The sequence below is a fragment of the Hippopotamus amphibius genome, chromosome 2 (assembly GCF_030028045.1).
Source record: "Hippopotamus amphibius kiboko isolate mHipAmp2 chromosome 2, mHipAmp2.hap2, whole genome shotgun sequence".
Taxonomy (NCBI): Eukaryota; Metazoa; Chordata; class Mammalia; order Artiodactyla; family Hippopotamidae; genus Hippopotamus; species Hippopotamus amphibius.
The window spans coordinates 23216877-23242299 of record NC_080187.1 but is presented as its reverse complement, the minus strand read 5'-3'; positions in this window follow the sequence as shown (position 1 = coordinate 23242299).

Below are 25423 nucleotides of genomic sequence, written 5' to 3'. Positions count from 1 at the left end.
CTGATTTCAAAGTATACTACAAAGCTATAGTAATTACAACAGTATGGTACTGGCATAACTGGCATAAAAATAGATGTATAAATCAATAGAACAGAATAGAAACTCCAGAAATGAACCCAGGCATATATGGTCAATTAATTTATGCCAAAGAAGTCAAGAATGTACAATAGGAAAAGGATAGTCTCTTCAATGAATGGTGTTGGGAAAACTAGATATCCACATGCAGAATGAAACTACACATCTCTTGTATACCATACACAAAAATCAACTCAAAATGGATTAAAGATTTGAGAAAAGACCTGAAACTGTAAATCTCCTAGAAGAAAACATAAGGATGAGATCTTTGACATTGGTCTTGGCAATGAATTTTTGGATTTGACACCAAAAACAAAGGCAATAAAAGAAAAAATAAATAGTGGGATTATAGCAAACTAAAAAGCGTCTGCACAGCAAAGGAAACCATCAACACAAATAAAAAGGCAATTTATAGTACAAGAGAGAACATTGCAAATTACATACCCAACAAAGGGTTAAAACCCAAAATATACGAGAAACACAATTCAACAGCAAAAAAACAAACAATCCAACTTAAATATGAGGAAAGGACCTGAATAGACATTTTCCAAAGATGATGTAAAATGGCCAATAGGTACATGAAAAGGTACTCAACATCACTAATCGGGAAAATGCCAATCAATGCAATGAGGTATCGCTTCACACCTATTAAGATGTCTATCACCAAAAAAGAAAAGATATAAAAATTCTGGTGAGGATGTGGAGAAAAGGGATCTCTTGTATACTTGGTGGGAATATAAACTGGTACAGACACTATGGAAAACAGTATGGAGATTCCTCAAGAAATTCAAAATAGAACTACGGCATGATCCTGCAATCCCACTTCTGGGTACATATCCAAAGAAAATGAAATCAGTATCTCAAAAAGATATCCACACTTCCGAGTTCACTGCAGTATTACTCACGATAGCCAAGGCATGGAAACAACCTAAGTATGTGTCAACAGATGAATGGATAAAGAAAATGTGATACACACACGCAAACACCACACAAACACACATACTTAGGCTGTTTACTAATCAGCCTTTAAAAAAGAAGGAAATTCTGCCATTTGCCACACATAAATGAACCTGGAGGGCTTTATGCTAAGTGAAGTAAACCAGATAGATACTGCATGGTATCACTTATATGTGGAATCTAATAAGAAAAAAAAAAGTCAAATAGAAACAGACAGTAGAATGGTGGGGGAGATAAGAAGAGGCTAGAAAGAGTACAAATATTTATGTACAGATGAATCAGTTCTGAGGATTTAATGCATAACATTGTGACTATAGTTGACAATACTGTATTGTATAATTGAAATTTGCTAAAAGAGTAGAATTTAAGTGTCACACCAAAAAAAAAAAAAAAAAGGTAAATAGGTGAGGTGATGAGTGTGCTAATTCAATGGTGAAATAGTCCTTTCACACTGGATACACATATCGAATCATCACACTGTACACTTTATTTAAATATATTTCAATTTTATTTGTCAAATTATACCTCAAAAAAGCTGGAAAAATCTAGCCAAAAAATTAAATAAATAAATAAACAAACAACTAAATAAATGGAATGGACTGATGGATGGATGATAATAATAATAAGTGAAAAAAAAATTAGAAAACAGATTAAAAATTTCACCAGACCTGGCAACTGCAGTATCTCAGGCTCCCTTCAAAATAGCTTACTCTGAAACTTGGTCATCTTTTAAAAGCAACTTTTAGAACCATCTAAAAGGCATTTCCAGCTATCATATTAAAAGGGAACTTGGGAAATATAGATTAGGTACATAACTTTGATTATTTTTTTAACTTTCCATGCTGTTACTTCAGTTGTGCCCTGTCTTCTCACAACAGTAAAGCTCAAAGCCATAAGGACATAATTGCTTCCTTTCAGCACAAACACACACCAAAAATGGCAAATAGGATCTGAAAATACTAAAGCCAATGCCAAGGGAAACCTGAGGGTTATACAACCCCAAAAGAGGAAGCAGGCAATGGCAGGGAGAAATACAGGCTGAGTCCTGGGAATCTGGGAGAAAGATAAAAGGCCCATGGAAGCCACCTTGAACTTAACCAAGACACCCAGAGTTTCCTGATGAGGACCTTAAAGCATCAACATCTACCTGCTCTTTTCACAAATCCAGAATTCAAAGTTAAAAGTTTCCAATATTTATACAACTATTCAGTGGCAGAACTAGAACTATATTGTATAAGAAACAAAAACAAATGTAACCAGTGAAAACCATCCTGTAAACTACCAAACTAATTCAGAAAAAAAAAAAAAACTGTGAGGATTTTACATAATAATATAGTCTATTCAAAGCTCACCATGTGCCCTACAGATGCCCCTCAAGTTTGTGTGAGGGATGAGGGAGTGTAGGTGATTACTGTTATAACAGCATTTAAAATATGCTCATTCTAAATTTAGATGAGTTTGGGCAAGACTGGATGTTTGCAGGAGTGGCCCATCTAGGGCTATTAAGTCCAAAAAGTTAAAAACTGATCATAAGAAAAAGGAACATGTAGCATAATTGCTTAGGCCAAACACAATGGGATCAGGAATGAGATGGAGCTATATGTAATGAGGTGGATAGACCTAGAGTCTGTCATACAGAGTGAAGTAAGTCAGAAAGAGAAAGACAAATATTGTATGTTAACTCACATATACGGAATCTAAAAATGGTACTGATGAACTCAGCGACAAGACAAGAACAAGGACGCAGATGCAGAGAATGGACTGGAGAACTCGAGGTTTGGGGGGGGGCGGGGGATGAAGGGGAAGCTGAGATGAAGTGAGAGAGTAGCATAGACATATATATACTACCAACCGTAAAATAGATAGCCAGTGGGAAGTTGCTGTATAAGAAAGGGAGTTCAACTCGAGGATGGATGATGCCTTAGAGGACTGGGACGGGGAGGGTGGGGGGGAGTCAAGGGAGGGAGGGAATACGGGGATTTGTGTATAAAAACAGATGATTGAACTTGGTGTACATCAAAAAATAATAAATAAATAAATAAATAAAATGAAGAAAAAAAAAGAAAAAGAAAAAGGAACATGTAGCATAATTGCTTAGGCCAAGCACAATGGGATCAGGACCAGAAGGAAGGGGCCATCTTCAGTAGATCACTGTGTATGCTACTCGGATTTTTCTCTAGCATCATCCCTTTCCTCTATGGATCTTTGCTGGAGCCCCATGGACAGTAAATGGTACACAAAAAAGGGCTGAGTCTAAAAATGTCTTAGGACACTGAGATACTAGGTAGAGTTGCTCTTTAAAGAACTGAGTTTAGTGCGGTCCAAAGGAATGAAAGAGAGGGAAACAATTTCTGTAAACAGCAAGTTGACTTTAGGAGTAGGGAATGAGGACTCAAGGGAGGCCATCACTCACTAGGTCTGGGGATGCCAGCGACTTGAGAAATAAGCCAGACCCACCTCCTCCTAGAACTGAGAAGAAGGGACATTTTCAAAACTTCGCACTTGTTAACATAGCACACATTTAATTTTTATGTTTTTTTCCTTTCTCCTTAAAAGTTTATCATTAGCAAGTTTTCCTATGCCTTGCGGTCTTTTTTCACTAGCTACATTTTTTTAATTTATTTTATTTTTTATTGAAGTACAGTTGATTCGCAATGTTGTGTAAATTTCATGTGTACAGCAAAGTGATTCAGTTATACATATGTTTATATCTGTTCTTTTACAGATTCTTTTCCCTTATAGGTTATTATAAAATATTGAGTATAGTTCCCTGTGCTATACAGTAGGTCCTTGTTGTTTACCTATTTTATATATAGTAGTATGTATATGTTAATCTCAAACTCATAATTCATATTTGTTGAACATAAAATGTATTAAACTATCCCCAAGATTTAACCACTTAAGTTGTTTCTAATATTGTAAGGAACATGTCTAGTCAACACCCTTTTCCTAACCCCAAGCATTCTAAATTCTCAGAAGGAGATAAGATATTGAGTCAAAGAGAATAAACAGTTTTGATTCTTGATAAATATATATAGTCAAATTAGCTTTTCAATTTGACTTTTTCATGAAAATGTACTCTAATAAAAAAAAAGTATCATATTCATCACTCCCTCTTCAAATTCAGGGTATTGTCATTTTAAAAATTTCAAGTTCTAGTTGACCATTTTCTTTCTTTCCCTTGTTATTTCATTAAATGGGAAGTGGTATCTCACTGTTTCCTTTTCTTTCATTTCCAAGGGAGATTTTTTTCCACACTTATTTAACTTCATTATCTTTCTAAATTATTTTCTTCATTTCCTTTGCCCATTAAAATTCCATTTAACTGCCCTTTCTAGTAATTTTTCACAGGCTTTAGATAACTCTGAATCCAATATTTAGAACTTGTGCCCAAGTAGAAAAGGAATAATAGATACAGATTACAAATGAATGTAAGCGACATCTATAGAAACAATGTATACATTACAGTTTTTATAATCTTACACTATTTAATTGGACAAGGCGGTTTTTGTTACTGATATAATCAACTACCAAGGTTTACTAATATGATGCATGCTATTTCTGAAAAAGATAGCAAAATATGGGAGAATTTTTTTAAAACATTATGTAAGAACCTGAATGTATACCATAAATACAATTCATGAACACGAACAGGAATACTAACAAAAGTTACCATTCAATGAGCAACTACTAACTGCCAGGAATTTTACTTAAAAGACTATCCTTATAACAAAGTTGATTTTATGGATAAGGAAATTGAGGCCCAAGGTCACACTGAAAAACAATTCAAATCTTGGTCATTACGATTTCAAAGTCATAGTCTTTCCATGATGTTCTCCTTTACCATTGGGTTGCAAGGTAAGTCAGATGAGTTAAAAGGTCACAAAATTCATATTCCCTCCTCAAGCCTTATATTCATAATTTATGTTCTCTGTTGTATAACTTTATGGCTTTTTTAAAAGTGTAAGCTACAAAACAGAAATAGATTCACAGATATTGAAAACAAACTTATGGTTACCAAAGGGGAAAGGGGTGGAGGAATAAATTCAGAATTTGGGATTAATAGAAACACACTACTATATATAAAATAGGTAAACAAGGACCTACTATATACCACAGGAGACTATATTCAATATCTTTTAATAACCTATAATGGAAAAGAATCTGGAGAAGAATATATATATATACATGTATAAAGGAATCACTTTACTATATAACTGAAACACAGTGAATCAACTATACTTCAATAAAAATAAAATAAAACTGAAAAAAACTGTATGTTAGCTTGGGAACACATGCAGTCAAATGATATCCTAATTAGACAAATACCACGTAAATATTAAGACCCTAGAATTGTAAATTTTGTTTCTACCTACCAAACAATGTCCTAGATATATTTGCTGCATTCAAAACAAGTAAAAATTGCTTTTTCAGATAAAGAACACTGACCAGAGGTTATTAGGATGAGCACTTTCTCACAAGGTGGAGAGAGAAGATCTCCCTAAAGTCTTCTAGGATTCACCAGTTTTTGCATAATAGCATGAGCTCTGTTATCTGAATTGTGATATTTTACCATTTATGGAATTTCTCCATATTCTAGATCAAATATAATAATGAAAACATAAGCATGCTCTTCAACTGGAGGTTGATGTCTTGATTTTCCAGTTTTAAGAGAAATCTGATAGAATTAATATTGTGCAATGGATATTTCCCTGCTTTAGCAACTTGGAACAGAAAACAAAGTCACATTTTTGACCCTTCATCTCTCTCTACACACTACCACCACACCCAAGGTAAATCCACCAGCCCCAGGAACTGACCACCCGGTTCAAGGCTTCATTCCTGGTTATAAGTCCCTTTTAGAGAGAAAATGTGTCCATCAGATAACTCTATTCTCTACCACCACTGGGGCTGCCACATGGCGTCCCTGTTGAAGCCCAGATGGTTTCATCACGTAGACAAGATCAGCTTCTTTCCTGCCAGATTTAGGCAAAATGGCGCAGACCTCCCCCAAACCTTTCAGCCCATTCGCTCTGTGATAACTGCATCCACCGCCAGGCACAGCGCCCTCAGTGCAGGCTCTTCTGCTCTTCTCTCTCTCGTTTTTCACTCTCCCTCTCCCTCTCTCTCTTCCCAAAACCCCTACTGCCTTACAGCAAAATAAGTCAGTTCTTCTCATTCTCAAGATCTGTCCCCCTTTTCTATCTTCCTTTTTTAAGGAAAAATCTTACCATATTACCATAGGGAGGGTTTCCTTCAGAGTCTATTACGTTTCAAACAAAATTAACTGTGTTGAGTCATGAGTCTAGCAATAAGCAGATGAATTCATATTTTACCCAAGTCCATCTTGAGAACATGTTCAAGAGTTTGAGAGGTGATGAGATAAATATGCTCTGAGACATGAGAATTTCCAAATTGTACAAGAAGAGAGTCTAAACTGTGAATGTGTATTAAAGTTCCACACTTGAACCAGAGCCATCTATTTACACTCATGGTAAGAACCTGAATGAGCTTATTACTCTGACCTATTAAACACAGAGCTCTCCAAGGAACTCTCTCTCATATGAAACACTGCTCTCTCTACAACAACAACAACAAAAAACATTAGTACCTCTAAAGAGGGGCCTCAGAACACATGTAAATTCTAGAAAGTTCAGAAAGTGACTATCAAGGGACCTTGATTTTTAATTCTCTAAGTAAACACTGCACAGCAGTTAGAAATGTTTAATGACATATTAATGAAAGCCCGTATAACTTTAATTGGGTACTGGAAATTATTCCTTGTGTTGCCAACAAAAACAGATGGAGAGTATCATTTCAAGGAAAGAGGTAAAGAAATTTCCTCTGAAGAAGTTGCTGAAGAAAAATGGTACACTTGATAATAGAATAAGCTTTAAGAATACATACATGTAAAATAGATAGCTAATGGGAAGCTGCTGCATAACAGAGGGAGATCAATCAACTCGATGCTTGGTGATGACTTAGAGGGGTGGGATAGGAAGGAGGGGAGGGAGGCTCAAGAGGGAGGGAATATGGGGGTATATGTGTAAATACAGCCGATTCACTTTGTTGTACAGCGGAAACTGCACGACACTCTAAAGCAATTATACGCCAATAAAGATCTAAGAGAGGAAAAAAAAGAATACATACATGTGGCATTTAAGTGGAAAAAACTCAAAAGAAAGAAGAGTAACCCAGCTAACTTCATTCCTAAATCATGTCAATCTGATATCTAGAGAGCGCCAGCTCCTTACCTAGAGACCATTTGGTCATCAGATTGACACTGTCTGTTACAAGGAGAGAATGTTCTGGCCATCTGCCTCATCTGAGGATTATCCACCCAAGGGTTACAGAAACAAAGACTAAAATATAAGCAACACACGTATGCAGGTTGTGAGAATCTGCACATCATGAACCAAATAACTTACCAATTGCTTAATCCTTGGCTTCATTAAAGCAAAACTCCAGTGGCAAGAAAATTCTCATGACTCATGGGTAAGGGAAATTTTCTCATTCCAGTAAATAAATTTCTGACACATACCCACAGATGTTACACAGCCATAATTAAAGCTGGGAATTATTTCAGTTTGGGTGGCTAATCTATCATTAATCACTCAGAATAAATAAATATTCCAAACAAAAGAAATCTTTGTGTAGCATTTTAGAACAGGTAGAATAACAAATGCAACTGCCTCGCTAGAGTCCCCAGCCACCCTCTTATGACAACTCATCCCTCTTTCCTATATCTTGTTTAAAGTTGTCTTCCTTGTTGTCCACTCTCAGCAATGTCTCTGTTCCTCCTAGCACATCCTTGATCTGCTAGCATTACGTCCAGAAGTGATAGCCAATTGATCAATTTGTGGTTGACCCATTAATGAACAGCTGAAAACTCATTTCTAGCTACAGTCTCTAATATTGGGAGTACTGGCTCTCACCTGATTTGCTTCTACCTGTCTTTATGGCCTTGAGTGAGTTATGACAGTTTCCGGATTTTAATTTCCCCATTGCTAAAGTAAAGGGTAGGGTTAGATAACTCTAAGACCCCCTTTGCCCTATCACATTCTCATTCTAGAACCCATAGCAGCATCAAAGTGGTTTCCAATTCTTAAGGTAGTTTCACCATTGAATTTGACCTTCATGCAGCCCTATGAGGTAAGGAAGGTAAGTATCACTAGTCCCGTTTTAGAATGAGGAAGACACCACTTGTTGCTGGCAGAAAATTTGGTGCTTTCTCCATTCCACAGTGCTATTCCATGACAGTCTGGTAAGATGAAGGGGGCTCCCAACAGGCATGCTCGGGGAACAAGGATGCCCAGACCTGTGTTTTCATCAGGCTCACTGCCATCAGCTGCCCACTTTCTTGATTAATGTCTGAAGGAGATATGCTGATAGACTTCAGAGAAGGGATGAAAAAGGGGATGAAAAGCTTCAGGCAAAGGGTGAGAAAGAGAAAAAGAAAAGGGAGAAATATAGGAGCTACTAGATGGAGTGAAACTTTAGGGGAAAAAGATGTTTAAAGAGGACTTTTAAGAAGTTTTGTTCTAAGGTATGCACTGAAACCCCTTCTCCCGAAGCCACAGGAAAACAACAGTAAAAATCAACATCGTTTTTCAATGTTTCTAGTTACACTTGTATTTTCTTTTGATTTTTAGATGAATGAATTTCTCAGATGGATCTCAACATTTGAGCTATAGTAGAAAGAAGGACACTTTTACAAATCATCCGTCCCATGGAGCCAAAAGCCAAAATTAGTTCCTACACATACACAAACACACACACACACACACACACACGGAAAGTATTGTCATTCCTTTGACCTGACAGTATATAATCCTCTATTCTCCTTTTTACTGAAGAAAATAGTAAACTATGAGCCCATTAATCCAACCCTCCTGGGAGAAGTTTGCCACAGACAGCGACAGATAAAATAGGAGGATGTGAGGTGCTCTTCCATATGACACCACTTGAATGCTGACCTATCAGGGTGCCGAAACTGGGGCCATTATTTGAATGTTGAGGATTCATCTGAGCACGAGGAAGCACAGCGTCCTGAAAAATAAACCAGCATAAAGCCAAGGGAAGGATGTGAATTCCCTGATCTAAAGAAGACCCCAAACATCTCCCAAGAGGCAGCATTGCCCAACCTGGGAGAGCTGAAACTGTGGAAGGCCGCAAATGCGATCAAGGAGTCTGCAATCCAACAGGGCACATGCCTGTTTTTCAGCAGCTAGATACCCAAAATCAACTAAGCTGGGAAAAATGACACTGCTGCTTTGAAAACTTTGTAAACTACTGATATAAGAAGAAACACAGCTAAATCCAGCTTAGTTTTAGATCAATTTCAAGGGACATTTTTGTATTTCTTAATTTTAATAATTCCTGTCTTCCAAATCTGCTCATAAAATATGCCACGCACAAAGGAAAACAATCGTATTTAGGTAATTTGTTTGGCAGATGAATATATTTTACTCCTTCACCTTGGAAAACCATTAAAAAAAAAAAAAAGCACATTCAAAGGAGTAAGTTCCGTAAGACAATAGGAACAAAACAGAATATCCCAAGCTTACTAGACATGGTAGGATGCTATTTAGAAAGCATTCACATTCAGCACAATGTTGTTACAGTGAAAATCAAGAGATCAGCTTCTTTAGATCCACACAGGAAGTGGAAAGTTATTCTCTGAGTTCCTTCTATACGGCAAGTCCTTCAAGTCTACTATTTAATTTTACCACTACAGTCTTAAGAGCTAGGTATTACTAGTCTCATTTTAAGAAGAAATAAGTAAAGTTCTAAAGCTTAAGTAAAATATCGAAGGGTAATTCAACTATTAAGTGATGGAGTGTGATTCACACTTAGATTTCTCTAATGATTCGCCTCCTGTGCTTTTTCACTATACCGCAGTGCCACTACACCACTCCACCTCTTCACTCTCCCATAACAAGTCATGAGGCAAGATGAGCTGTATGTTCCACAAGGTAAAATACGTACACAGTTTATGTCTTATGTGTGGCTCATATTCTTTTGCATTAGAAAAAGTTCAGGAGGTGCGGGGAGGAAGATGTGGAATCACACTTCATCTGCACAATACATTAGGATTTCAAACAATCTTAAGCTATTAAGAAAGTTTCCTTCTTATATTATGGATGTGGGGCCAGTTGAGGGAGCCCAAATGAATGGCATTCCTTTTTTCCTACTGGAATTCTGAACCCTCTGAGAGACAAAAACAAAAACAAAAACAAGCAGATGAGGGCCAAAATATCTCCTTTATTTCTATACAAGCTAGGTGGAAGGACAAGCCTTCCCATTAGCCAGACAGATGGGCTCACTAATATAATATGTACATCCAGAATTAGGCAGACTTGTCTACCCACCACAGGCCAAAGGGACAAGCTCAGACATTTCTATTTGGGGGTTTGTACCTGTAGAGTGTACAGCATAGAGGAGCCAAGTAGTACGTGGGCTTCCTTAAGGCAGTTTGCTCCTAAGAAAAGGAGGAAATAAGGGGCTGAGCTAAGCATGCCCAGTTCTCTTCTCAAAATCTTAAATCAAGTATTTCACTCCACTCATGACGGTGTGAGATGGGTCTAAGGAAAGAATCTAGGAGCAGCAGTTAGGGCAAAAATCTTCTTTATGAAAATCGGTACTAAGGAGGATGCATTACGTCCCCAAGCAGTTTCAACTTCCAAGTGCCATCTGCTGATAGGGAGGCTGAGCAGCGTAGATGCTGAAGGGCAAAATCTAGACCAGCACATCCCTTACCTGGATTCCAGTCAAGCATTCAGATGCAGGGATGAGCAGGAGAATGGGATCAGGAAACCAGAGAAAGGGAGTCAGAATGTATCTGCAAAATAGGGGATGGCCAGAAGCCAATACCTAGAGCTGGAGTATGAAAATAAGAAAATGGGAACAGGAGTAAAGGTGCCCCAAGGAAGTTCGCATTTCAGGATGGGATAGGGCTACTCTGTAAACCTCTCGGCCTGTCCTTTCTGCAGATGCAACCATCACAGTTGTCTATACATTAAATCAGTGGTTCCAAACTACATATTTTGAAAAAGTGCTGATCTCTCTATATCAGAATCACCAGAATACTTATTAAAAGTACAAACTCCTAGATCTTGCCACACAGCCAGTTTCAGCACCACGTTCTAAGTGGTGCCGTATTAGAAAAGGCCACTAGAAACCATCACGGCCCATGGCGAGGGTTTACCGAAGGTGTACATCACTCCAGCCGAACAGGTCCCTCCGGACACCCTGGGCCAGCTTTAGAGACAGTGGCAGTGTTCTCACCTGAGAGAGGGGGCTTCTCGAGATGGGAAATCCTCATTTTCCTCCTAAGGCTGCAGCCTGAGGGCCAGAGGGCCTGGCTGGCCTCGCAGCCTCCCCAGCACTCATTCAGGAGAGAAGTCAGATCTCTAAAGAGGGAAGCCCACATCTCCAGGCATTTTGCTGATCCCCCTCCCAAATCAGCCACCCCCCAACTCAACTGGTTCAGTCTGGGAGTACTGGAATGCCTCAACACATCAGCCAGGGTCCTCTTGGAAAAGGTTTTCTGTGCCTTAAAGGCAACCTAGAGTCACAGTAACTCCCGCTCCCTCAGTAGCTCAATCATTTCCTGCTACTTGGCCTCAACATATCTTAGAGTTCATAACTCTCTACAGATAAATAGTGTTCCCACATATATATATGTACATAATACTGTATATTATATTTGTATATAGCTTATGTTAAATTATTCATTTCTTTTTTAAAAAATTAATCAAAAATCAGAACAAGAGGCTTTAAAAAAATGTGATTATACCTACAAGATAAAATATGAGGTGGTAAGGAAGAAGAAAACAGAGAAAGGGGAAGAGAAGGAATATGTGCTCTTTACTCCCACACTACAACTGATCCCAGCAAAAGTCAGTTAGAAGTGCAAAGAAGGAAATGATCAAGCTCCCAAAACTACACTCCCATCTATGTCTTCCACCAGGTTTCTAAACCCTACACTTCGTTCCAGCCCTCTCCTCAAATTTTAACCTTGTATTTAAATCCATTCACTCGCCATTATATAAGAAGCTCTCTGCTACGAAAACTTTCTTTCTTGGAGGTCTGGATGTTCCTTAAGTTTAGTCTGCCACTTTGAGACTTCAGTCCCACTGATGCCCACTGATGTCCCTACCATGGACATTCTCAAGTCATCAGTACCTGTGTGTGCCCTTAACAGAAATTACCAGCATCGTATCCTTGTACATTCAAGCTGTATTTTAGACACTGTCACAAAGGAGTGTGTAAAAAACAAAAGGAGCCAACACTTTATCAACTCTAAGCTGACCCTCTCATGATCTGAGTTCGTATGCAAGTCATAGTTCGTTTTAGTTAAGCCCTTTTTCATGACAGCTGGCTAACTTTTTGTTAAAGTAATTTATATCCATTTCCTCTCATTAGGTCATTTGCCCCTCCCATAAATCCTTTTAGGCAGTTTAATCCATTGTTTTCTCTTGGGATTAATTTCCTTCAGCATTCATAGTTTTCAGTATATTGAAATATTTAGTGAAGTTTCCAAAAGTGAATAACTTAAGATGTTACCTATACATCAAAAGAATAGTTTTCACTATTTTAAAATTTTACATTATTTTGAAACTTTGCTTCTTTGGGGTTGGGGCACACTGGTCACCCCATCTGGCTATGAGAGCTCTCTGCAGTCTGTGGGCTGGCAGTGTGCTGATTTTGGTAAGGTTTCAGTGAGGTCTGTTAGGTGTGCATCCTGCAGCTTAATTGGCTTGAAATGTACTCTCCTTTGGTGTGGTCTCTTTGAGGGCCGATTGGGAGAAAGAAAAACTAATAGTGTAACTGTTTGGATGCTGAAAATTGATGCATTTTTTTAAAAATAAAGAACCAGTCCCTCAGAAAAAAAAAAAAGAGAGAGAGTAGTTTTCAGAAATGTCTTAAATAGCTCGCTCCTTCCTTCAAATAAATACTAATACAGAACTGGGTGTGTAAAACAGGTAAAAGTGGAGTGGCTCTGTTTTCAGAAGTGAGAGAATCCAGACAGATGGGTTTGTGTGCTCATTCTTGACCCCTGGGGCTGCCAAGAAGGACCTTTCCAGAAATCTAGAAATCTGTAAACCACATTTTGAAAACATTGTGCTAGAGGAATCTGAATTCTTTAGACACCTAAAGAAGACAGAGCTCACCTAAAACAGGCAACCTCATGGAAGACTGTGGGAATTACAAATGGGCTTGCAAAAGGCTACATATACATCAATGTGAGATGAGCAGAATTAAATTCACCTCATGTAGACAGTATGGAGGCTCCTCAAAAGTTGAAAATAGAATTACTGTATGATCCAGCAATTCCACTTCTGGGTGCATATCCAAATGAAATGAAATCACTCTCTCGAAGAGGTATCTGCACCCCCATACTCATTGCAACATTATTCATGACAGCCAAGACATGGCAACAACCTGTGTCCATCAAGACATGAATGCGTAAAGAAAGTGTGATAGATATTTATGATGGAATATTATTCAGCCATAAAGAAGAAGGAAATTCTGCCATTTGTAACAACATGGATGGACCTTGAGGGCATTAATCTAAGTAAAATAAGTGAGACAGAGAAAGACAAATACTGTATGTTCTCCTTCATATGTGGGATCTAAAAAAGTCAAACTCAAAGAAATGGAGAATAGAATTGTGGTTGCCAGGGGCTGAGGGGTAGGGGAAGTGCAGAGATGTTGGTCAAAGGGTACAAACTTGCAGGTATAAGAGGAACAAGTCCTGGCATCTAATATACAGCACAGTAACTGTAATTAACAATACTGTACTACATACTTGAAAGTTACTAAAAGAGTAGATCTTAAACGTTATCACTACACACACAAAAATGGTAGTAATTATCAGAGGGGATGGAAATGTTAACTAACCTTGGTGTGGTAATCATTTTGCAATATATATGTGTATCAAATCATGTCATACTCATATATGTTATATGTAAAAAATATCTTAATAAAGGTGGAAAAAATTGAAAAAGTAAACGGATAAATCCATCTCATGCATCAAGAGGACAATAGAGAAAATTGCCAACTTGGAGATGAGTAAAAAGATAGTAACAAAATTCATTCCATAAGCAGACCTCACAAAGTCTGAAATTTCGACCAACTGGATGGTCCAACAACCTGAAACTGAGAGTTTAAAGTTGTCCCGCTGGATTGTTAATGCTCCTAGACTCCTAGAAGAAGCAAATATAAATCCTTTTGGAATGAATCAACCCTCAACACAGGCCTCAAAGAATTCTCAAAAAAAAAAAAAATTTCCAAAGAATATAGACAGTTAACAGTCAAAAATCACAAGGAAAGGAGGTATCATCAGAGAAAGTCTGCAGTAATAACAGAGAGCAAAATCAGACTTGCAAAGAGTTCAGTTATTGGGGATTATTAGACACAATATGGAAAAGCATTTTGGATTAAAACTGTTAAAGAAATGAAGTGTTTAAAACATGTTTAAAGAACAAGAAACTAAAAAATGCTATAAACTGAACATTCATGTGCCCCCAAAATTCATATGTTGAAACCTAATCCCCAATGTGATCATATTTGGAGGTAGGGCATTTGGGAGGTAACTAGCTCATGAGGGTGGAGCCCTCGTGAACAGGATGTGTGCCCTTATTAAAGAGATCCCAGAGAGCTCCCTCACCCCTTCCTCCGTGTGAGGACACAGCATGAAGACAGCCATCTATGAACCAGGAAGCAAGGTCTCGCCAGACACCAAATCTGCCAGTACCTTGATCTTGGAGTTCCCAGCCTCCAGAACTGTGAGAAAAACATTGTTGTTGTTTAAGCCATCCAGTCGATGGCATTTTTGTTACAGCAGCCTTAACAGACTAAGTCAAAATAAGCAGATTTGAAAAGAATCAAATTGTACTTAAATAACAACATGAAATTAAATAAATTCCATGGAGGAGTTGAACCAGAATATTAGACACAGATAAAAGGTATTAGCAAAATGTTAGATAGTTATGAAGAATTAATTCAATATGTACCTTACAGAGAAAAAAAAGAGGAAAACATAAAAGGTAGGTGAAAAATAGATCAAAATCTAACATAGGTCTTACTGGAGTTTCAGAAGATGGCAAGAAATAGAATGGAATGAGGTGATATTTGAGAGAGAATGACTAGTAATTTCCCAGAACTGACAAAAGAAACCAATACACAATTTCAGAAAACCCCGTGAATCCCAAGCAGGATAAATAATAAGAAATCCAGAACTAGATTCATCACAGTGAAATATCAAAATATTAAAAACCTGGAGATTTTTCAAACAGCAGCCAGAGAAAAGATGAATTAGAGCCAAAGCAGTGACAACATTAACTAACATCTTATTAGCAAAAATGAAACTAGAAACAGCAAAATAATATCCTCAACATAAGAGAAAATAACTCAATCTAGCCTAGTATGTGTTCAAAAAGACTTCAAGAGCAAATGTAAAATAAAGACATTTTTCAGACAAAATAAAAATTAAGAATTTGCCACCATTAGACCATCATTAAAGAAACTTCTAAAACAGAGTTGTCCAATAGAAATACAGTAGCAGGGGGCGTGTAAATTTAAATGCTCTAATAGCCACATTTTCAAAAGCAAAAAAGAAAAGTACAATCAATGTGAATATTGGTCTATTTAATCCAATGTATCCAAAATAGTATCATTTCAACATGTAATTAACATAAAAATCATTCATGAGCTCTTTTACATTTTTATACTAGGTCTTTGAAATCCATTATGGGCTTTACCCAATCAGCAAATCTCAGTTCAGAGTAGGTATATGTCAAGTGCTCAATATCCACGTGACCAGTGGGTACCCTATTGGTCAGCAGAGCACTAAAATATATCCTCCAGATAGAAGGGAAATGATTCCAGGTAAAACAACTGAGGTGAAAGAAAGATGATGAAACAATGGTAAATACGTGGGCAGATCCAATATCCAAAGGATGTTGACTGTATAAAACTATCCTATTTATGTTGTAAACCGGAAGTCAGGGAGAGGTCTGATCAGATTCTGTTTAAATAGTTTTAGGGAAGAATATTCATGAGGATGTTGTATATTTCATATTGCTTCACGTTAAGCTGTATACAACATCTAGTCAGTGATGCCAAGGCTGGATCAGGGTGAAACAGCCAAATTCCTCTATCACAAAGTCATATTTTTCTCACTTTTTTATCAAAAATCAATCTGTGGGGTGAGACCCTGACAGAAGAAACAAGTACAAAGCCCCTGAGACAGAAGTGTGCCTGGTGTATTTGAGAAATATTAAAGAGTAAGATTTCCTATAGTGTAGCCCCTGACTAAGCTAGTTATCTGATCAGAATCATTTACGTAGAAACAATTCCTTTAAAAAGGAAATGTATCAGAATCACTAAGTGAATTTCCTTTTTTAGTGATGGGGAATCACTTAATTAGAATTTAGAAGTAATCCCTCTAGCAAATAACTATTGGTATTGGACCCCCTTGAAGCCCTTTGGCCATTTCTTTGTGCTTTTGCTTCTATGGGCCCACGTCTGTGATTGCCTTCAGAAGACTGCCTTCAGCCACAGATGCCACTCCACCTGCCTGTGCCGAAAGCCGCAAGTATCTGAGAGTATCTGAGAGTTTGCGTCCCCCTTGGTTTAGTTTGGGTGGCTCTTAGCCTATGAGTGACTTATGAAAGGCCAGCTCCCTTGCCTCAATTTGAGACAAAATCTGAGCTACAACTTGCTCTCTGAAGCTCTCCTGTATGATCCAGCTGAGGCTAGAACTTTGTCAGAAATTGTTCTCTTGCTTGGATTCCTTCCTTTCACTGATCTGTTTCTCCTGCTCCCCTTACTTGTTTCTCCTGGGAGCAATTCCCTAATAAATCATTCGCATGTAAATCCTCAATTCAGGGTCAGTTTCTGGAGAACCTGACACAAGGCAACTGCTAATTTGGAATGCCACACTACATCCAAAATGTGTATGGTGAATATAGTCTCATTCTACACTCTCACATGCAAAAGGACACATGAGCGGAAATGCATTCTACCTTCATTTGAAGTGACTGGGTTCTATTTGTATAACACAGCAAAAAACTCATCGTGAGCAGCCCAAAGCTGACCCAGGAGTGGTATTTACCAGTCAGGGGACAGCACTATACACATCACAGTGTGAAATCACACTCACACACACAGTATAAGCATTATTGAAAACTCAGCTGTGCATCACTTTTCTGGATGTGTAAAGCTTCTTTGGTTCTTGAATACAAGCAAATTGCTCACCATGTCTAAAGACTGAATGTGGCACTTATTGTGTCAGAGACAATGAGTCCAGTGTTTGGCACTCAGACTACATGTTTCAAAGGGAATCTTTGTCTACTTACCATGAAAAAAATCAGACTCTATATTTATTGGAAAAAGAGCAGTCCAGCAGCCTTCACTCAAAGAAACTAGCCCTGAGAGTCTTAAGTTACAATAGTTGAATAAAGCCATAGGTAGCCATTTAGTAACACAAGCCAGAGACTTTGGGGGGAGGGGGGGCAGTGGGCAGACTGAGAAGAAACCAGGAAATAAAACCCACCCCTCACCTTTCTTTAACCATTTTTAATCACTGAGGATTTTTTTTACAATTATATAAATGGTTGTCAAGCACGTTTCTACAATAACCTAAATTCTAATTCCAAAATAACTTTAATTCTAAAACAAGTTTATAAACCAAAATTTCTCCCAATGACACTGTTTAAATATTTACAAATACAATAGATGATGGTCTGATGCTCTGCCAATAATGTAGAGAAACCTCATCAGGGTGGGCTCTACTGGTTTGTGAGAAATATTTTGGAAACTGTCCGGCGAGGTTCATCACTGTCTTTTAGAGAAGAAAAAAAAAAAAAATATATATATATATATATACACACACACACACACACATAAATATATCAATAATGTAAACAAGGTCACTAATGAAACATTTCTCTCAATTTATATTGAGTGTAACTTTGTGCTGTTGAGCAGGGCAAGATATGCGTGTCATCTATGACAGACATGCCCAGAAATGGTAAAAAGTAGTTGGCCATGCCAACAAGAGATTCCTAATGTCAGAGTACCTCACAGAGCCTCCTCTAAACTAAAGTTGTCTTAAAAGAACCAATTAAGAAAAGGACTCATTTCAGGCTCTTTAGAAGCATCCCTTTACAGGCACACAACATGCTAATTAAAGTCATTTGCCTGTATTGGCCAAGCAAGGCCTCTATGTGTATCAAATGAGCTATGATGTCTTACTCTAGTCTTAGAGGTTATGCAGTCTTTAATACAATCCATTTCTATAACCCATATTGGTCTCTGCCAATTCTTTTAGAAATATGTTTATTATGTTTCTTTAGAGTGAAAGATAAGAATCCCAGAAAAAAAGAAAAGATTTCTCTTAAGATGCAATGTTCTAAACACTAAACACAGCAAAATACACTGAGAAATTCTGCATGTGGCAAATTCTATGTTTTTATAATCTTGGAGTGACTTGTTCACCGAAAAATGTAAAATGCTTGCGTATTAAGACTCACATAAGAAAAGCCAAAAGATAAATAGAAAACTGGGGAAAACATTCATAACTCAGATTACAAAGGTCTTATTTTCCTAATACATTTTAAATACCTTAAGAAGACTGTGTCCAATTAAAAATGGGTAAAGGACACAAAAAGACAGTTTACGGAAAAAAGAAAAAGAAAATGGCTCCTAAAAGGTAACTATTATCACTTATAATAAAAGTACTCTTTGACACTGCACTGGAATATCATTGTTACCATCAAATTATGATCAAAAAGTAATAAATGGTGCTACTGAAGAATACAGGCATTGCTGATAATGTATTTTTTCTAGCAACTTAGCTAAAGATATATCCCACATGTTTGAAAAGATTATATCTATATCTATGTCCTTATTCATATCCATCCATCCATCCGTCTACCTATCTATCTGCTCTGATAGAAAGATACTCAAGAATGTAGCAGACACTGCCTTCAGGAAGGACAATGATCAGAAGAGTACAAGGGAGACTATTTCCTTTATATCCACGTATCTTCATTTGCACTTCTTGGACTGTGAGCCCCATTGTCTTTTCAAAATTTGTTTTTAATATAAATTTTTTAAAGCACCATATTCTAAGCATGAACATGGGGCGCTAAGGAAATAGAGGCTCTACTTCTGTTGGCTGTTTGATTCATTTCTTTGATCCAAAAAGTCATTCACAAGACTTTGATTAAAATACTCTGGAGTGCAGCATATATTATAAATAGCTCAAATTTATTCCAGGTTTTGGACAGGAAATATGCTTTTCCTTTGACACCACAGTGCATGAAGTGTGCCCCCCCACCCCCCCATTTGTAGTATTTTCTTTTCCTTTGTGAGATTTTTGCAGGGTGATGTGGGGACACACAATGATGCGGCAGTTTGGACTCTGTTTCTGTCTATTGCGTCATCACTAATCTTAAGTAGAAGCGAAAGGGAGCACACCAGATTCCACTGAATACTTTGCCAACCTGACCACTTTACATCAATACATCATTTCATCCTTACAAAGCCATGATGATAAAAGTACTATTATCTTCATCAATCTGAGACTCAGAGAATCAACTGAGTTGCCCAAGAGAGCCCCAAGATGAACCACCCGCTGGGCTGGGGTGTAAATTTAGGTGTATCTAGTGCCTCAATGGAGAGCAGATGTCAGGTGACTAGGAGTCACACATAACTAGTTATGCATAGTAACTACATAAACAGATGCATGCTTTTTAATGGAAATTAATGAGAGTATATCACTCCTAAAATATTTCTAAACTGATGTAACTGTATTAAGGGTAGATGGAAAAAAAACAGACTAGGCATGATTCTATTGACACAAAAAATTTTTAAAAATTAAGAATCTTCTGAGGTTGGCTTGAATAATGTGTAAAACAATTTAAGTGGTCACATAACTACCCTAGCTCTACCAATGAAAAAACTCCAATCACCCTAACCAACTTTTTTTAAGTGTGCAATGTATGTCATGATACTGCTCAAATATTTGTGCCTTATTTTATCTCCAATCTGCACATCGAATTCTCTGTTGAATGGATTTGGGCTTTTAGTTTTACTTTTTAGTTCCTGGTTTAAAAGGAGAAAGGACTCAACATTACAGCAGGCACCAAACTCGAGAGAAATAGCATGAAGCACTTAGAACTCTTTTTCAGTCCCCCAAGAGATGCTGTTCCAGCAAGACTCCGGTCGGACGGCTGGGCACTACTGGCAGGTCACATGACTGATCTGGGGTGAACTTGTTTTGTGAAGAAACAGATGACTTCTAGCTCTGAGGCTGTTGTTCCTGTAACTTTTTAGCAACAGTTAAGTCCATTCCAAAATGACAAGCAAAAGAATAGAACATTCTCAATAAATTGCAGATGAATGGAGATTTCCCCTGCCTCCTTGGGAATATTATGAGCATCTCACAAAGGGGGTCATATCCTGTTTCTTTTTCTGGTTGCTACAACTGTGGTTTGTATATTGGCTGTATCACTAATGTGAATTTATAAGCCAAAAATGCCAAAAGAAAAAAACTCAGTACTCCTTCACAAATGTGCATTTTTCTTTCCTAACTTTCAACAAGAGCTGTTTTAAGTCATCATTATTTTTTTCTGCACTGGAAGCAAATCTCCACACCTTTTTCATATCCTACTGCTAGCACAGAAGGTGAAATACATCAATGAAAGGAGTTGCAAGTTCAGCATTAATATAAACCAGGCAAACAGCACTGGGCTATTTATAACTCAACAGTGCCTCCTAGTGTGCCTATAAAAAGTTGCATGAGCCCAAGATTCAAAATAAATGTGGTTGGAAAAACGTCAATTAAAAGACACTAATATATCATATAATAATGCATATATGTGGAATCTAGAAAAATGGTATAGATGATCTTATTTACAAAGCATAAATAGAGACATATACCTAGAGAACAAATGTATGGATACCAAGGAGGGAAGGGGTGGGGTGGGAGGAATTGGGAGACTGGGATTGACATACATAATTGATGCTATGTATAAAATAGACAACTGATGGGAACATACTGTATAGCACAGGGAACTCTACCTAAGGCACCGTGGGAACCTAAGTGGGAGGGAAGTCCAAAACGGAGGGGATATCTGCATGTGTATGGCTGATTCATTTTGTTGTACAGTAGAGACTAACGCAACATTGTAAAGCAACCATACTCCAATAAAAATTAATTTTTAAAAAGACTAATAAATTTATCCTTTTAAACAATCAAGGGATTTGTCTTTGGGGGTAAGTCTATTTACTTTATTTTTTCCTCTTTTTTTTTCTTTTTTTCTTTCTTCCTTTTTTTTTTTCTCTACTTACTTTAACAAGATCCATATATTACTTTCAACTAACAATAGGTCATTAAGAAAGATCCGATTCAGGTGGAAGAAAATGGCATCAAAACACATGGAAAGAGATCATCCAAAATACAAATATGCATTTTGAAATAAAGAGCGAGAGAGGAGGAGAGAGGGAAGGAGAAATAGACCCTGATTGCCTCCAAAGTATACCAACTGAATGGGTGATGATAATATAGTGTTTTGTTCTGAGCCGATACTCAGCTTTGCTAGTTTCTCACATGGGTTCATATTATCAGTGTTCTTCTTGCCCACCTGCTAGCATAGTAACCTCTGACCACTAGGGCTCTTCACACATCTATGCAATTACTGATGTTTTCCACCAATGCCCCTGAAGTTAGAAATTACTTTTCTCTGCTTAAATGATCATAGCTCTTTCCAGAAGTTTCTGATATCTGAGTGTTTACAACATTTTTGGATCACGAAAAAAAGTAACACTATGATAAAAGAGAAAAAGGTATTCAGCTGAGCCAAAGGCACCTGGCTAAGAAAGCTAGAATGTCATGCCCCAAAGAAATCCCTCTGCTGGACCCAAATGACATCCCAAGATGGAGCATCCATCATGCATTTCCTCTCAGAACTTCATTCTCTCCTTGTTTCACCAAGAATTTATGTAGAGTTCTTATCCCCTCTTTGTTTGAATCCTACTGTCCTCAACACTCCCTTCACTCTCTTTCAAGGAAGAAATTTTCCTTGGCTGCAACTCTATCTCGATGTCCTTGAAAATGTTATGCAAATAAAGCTTCATCATGTCCACTACATGGAAAAATACCAATAGAACCTAAATTTTTTGAGAAGGGAAATCTAGGCCTGATAGAATATGGAAAACTCTCTTAGTTACACACCACTTGTAAATTAATATCAAAACCCCATTCTATATGTAAATGTTCACTGTATATAATCCCTTTGACTATTTAGCAGATTATACATACTTCTTCTCCCAATTCTGGTGTTTTCAAAAGGTTTGATTTTTCAAAAATACTCCTTCCATGTACTTCTTTGGAAATTCATTTTGATGAAGTCAATCATATTTGACTATTACATGCAACGTTCCATTTTCCAAAATGGGGGGGTGGGGGTGGGGGGGGAGGGCAGGTAAAGAGATCCGTCTGTCTTAACAGAATTAATTCTTACTTGTGTGTATATACTCTATCATAAAACCACAAGGCATAATACTGAAAGACCTTTAGCAGTTTTCAGACCAACGCAAGTTATCCCTGAGACAGAGGTTAGTGTATAAAAACGTTTATTAGGGAGCGCTCTGAGGATAAACCCCTGGGGAAGAGAAGGGAGCAAGATTAGGCAGAAGTTGGACAGTGATACAATATCAACAGAAGACTTACCTGATTCTCTGAGGAGTTGTGAAAGTTGGACTACCCTTCAGAATCATCCTAAATTGGTAGTCATTGAACGTGACCACCTGGGAAGACGACATGACCTTGTCAAGGCAGCTGTCTTCAGTCAAGGCAATCCTGAGAACTGGCTGTTGGCAGCATTCTCTACAGCTGTGAGTCTTTCATTCCTGATGGAGATTCAGATCAGCACATCACAGCATCCACTGCAAGAACTCAGATCCATGCAGCGCCCTATATGTCCTTATCTCAATAAGTATGTTTTTAGATTAAAAATAATAGCAATTTTAAATATCAAATAACAAAAATCTCAAATATCAACATAGAAGATGACAGGGAAGAATAAAGGAGGAACTGTATACACTTTTTTTAAATGTATCTTGTTAAAGGGAAGAATGTCCTGTTAAAGACTGGATCATTATTCTAACTGTTCTCTCTCCTCTTAATAATAGGATCAAACAGCCATGCCTGCTGTCATATAATTTTGCAATGCCCTCTTAATATCCTGGTGCATATTTCTTTGCCCCTTGACTCTATGCTTATTAGCCACTATGAATCAATCAGACACTTGAAATGGGCTTTCAGGGTTAAGCTTACTCTCTTCTGCCTCCACCATTGCTATTAGAACCTGCCCCAGTTACCCTGCTCTTCTTAGGAAACAATGAGAGAGGCATGGAGCAGAACCACCCAGCCTCTACAGCCTGTAGCAAAGCTATCCAACCAACCCACAGAGCTACAATGAGTAGCAGAGCTGTGTCACCAAGCCCAGTCTACATCAACTGAACCTCATTTCAGTTGCACAGCTGCAAGAATGGTGAAAAAGATTGCTATTGTTTGGGTTTATTTGCAGGATAGTTTGTTACAAAACATCATTATAGCAATAGTGAAATGATGCAGATGTAGCTATTAATTGATAGACACTGTTAGCTCCAGGATATTAAGAGGGCATTGCAAAATTACATGACAGAGAGCATGGACATAAGCTTAAATATGTGTATGGCATTATTTCTTCTACTATATTAGCAAGAAAGAATAGAGAAACAATCAATTCAATAATGAATAGAGGGGGATAGGGAGACAAATGAAAAAAAGTGAGAAGCAAGAATGAGCAAATAAGAGTAGAAACAAGCCTAAATATATCATAAATAACAATAAATATGAATAAGTAAAATTTATATTAGAAGACAGACTCAGACTGGGGGCGTAAAAGTAAACTACTGCTATTTTTAAAAAACAGGCTTAGAACAAGACATTGTTGAAATAAAGGGATGAGAAAAGACATATCTCATTTTGCTATATACCTGAAACTAACACAATATTGTAAATCAACTACTCTTCAATTTAAAAAAAGATATATCAAAAAATGCTTAAAGGAAGATAACTGTAACAATATTAATATCAAACTGAATACAAGAGGAAACTTACTAGAGGGACAAAAGTTGTTATACTAATAACTATGGAAGCACATTTCAATACATCAGGAAGACACAATAATCATGATTTTTCAGTGTATTTAACTGAATAGCTTTGAAATATATAAATGAAAATCTAATATAAAGAGCTTTTGCACAACAAAGGAAATCATTAACAAAATGAAAAGGCAACCTATGGAATGGGAGAAAATGTTCACAAATCATATATCTGATAAGAGGTTAATTTCTAAAATATATTAAAAAATTCATACAACTCAATAGCAAAAGAAAAATTAAAAAATGGGCAGAGGATCTGAATAGACATTTTTCCAAAGGAGGCATACAGATGGCCAACAGGTACATGAAAATGTGCTCAACATCACTAATCATCAGGGAAATGCAAATCAAAACCACAATGAGATATCACCTCACATCTGTTAGAATGGCTATCATCAAAAAGACAAGAGATAAATACTAGTGAGGATGTATAGAAAATGGAACCATTGCACACTGTTGGTAGGAATGTAAGTTGGTGCAGCCACTATGGAAAACAGTATAGAGGTTCCTCAAAAAAATAAAAATATAACTACCATATGGTTCAGCAATTCCAATTCTGGGAATACATTCAAAGGAAACAAAAACACTATGTCGAAGAGGAATCTACACCATGTTCATAGCAGTATTATTTAAATAACCAAGAGATGGATGCAACCTAAGTGTCCATTGACAGATAAATGGATAAAGACATTGTGGTATACAAGGAACATCCAAAGAATAAAAATAGCTTTTGGAAATTAAAAAATATGATCAAAACCAGGAAAAAATTACACAGAAAGGTTGGAAGACAGAATTAACAAAATCTCCCAGATGTTAAACCAAGAACACAAAGAGAGATAAAGGATTAGAAAATCAGAGTACCAATTCAGAAGTTCCAACATAATAATAAAAGTTGCAAGAAAATAGACAGAGAAAATAAAGGGAAGAAAATCATCCAAATATTTTGTTTAATGTCCCAGGATGTGAGTTTTAATATCTAAAGTTTCCAAGTAGTACCCACAGTGAGTGAAAAAAATCCATACCAAGGCATATCATCGAGAAATTTCAATAGCCAGACAAACCATCAACAGATATTTTTGGACATCCAAAGTCTCAAAAAAAATAGCACTCATGCACCTTTTCCTGGGAAGCTACTGAAGGATGGTCATCAAAACAAGGCAGTAAA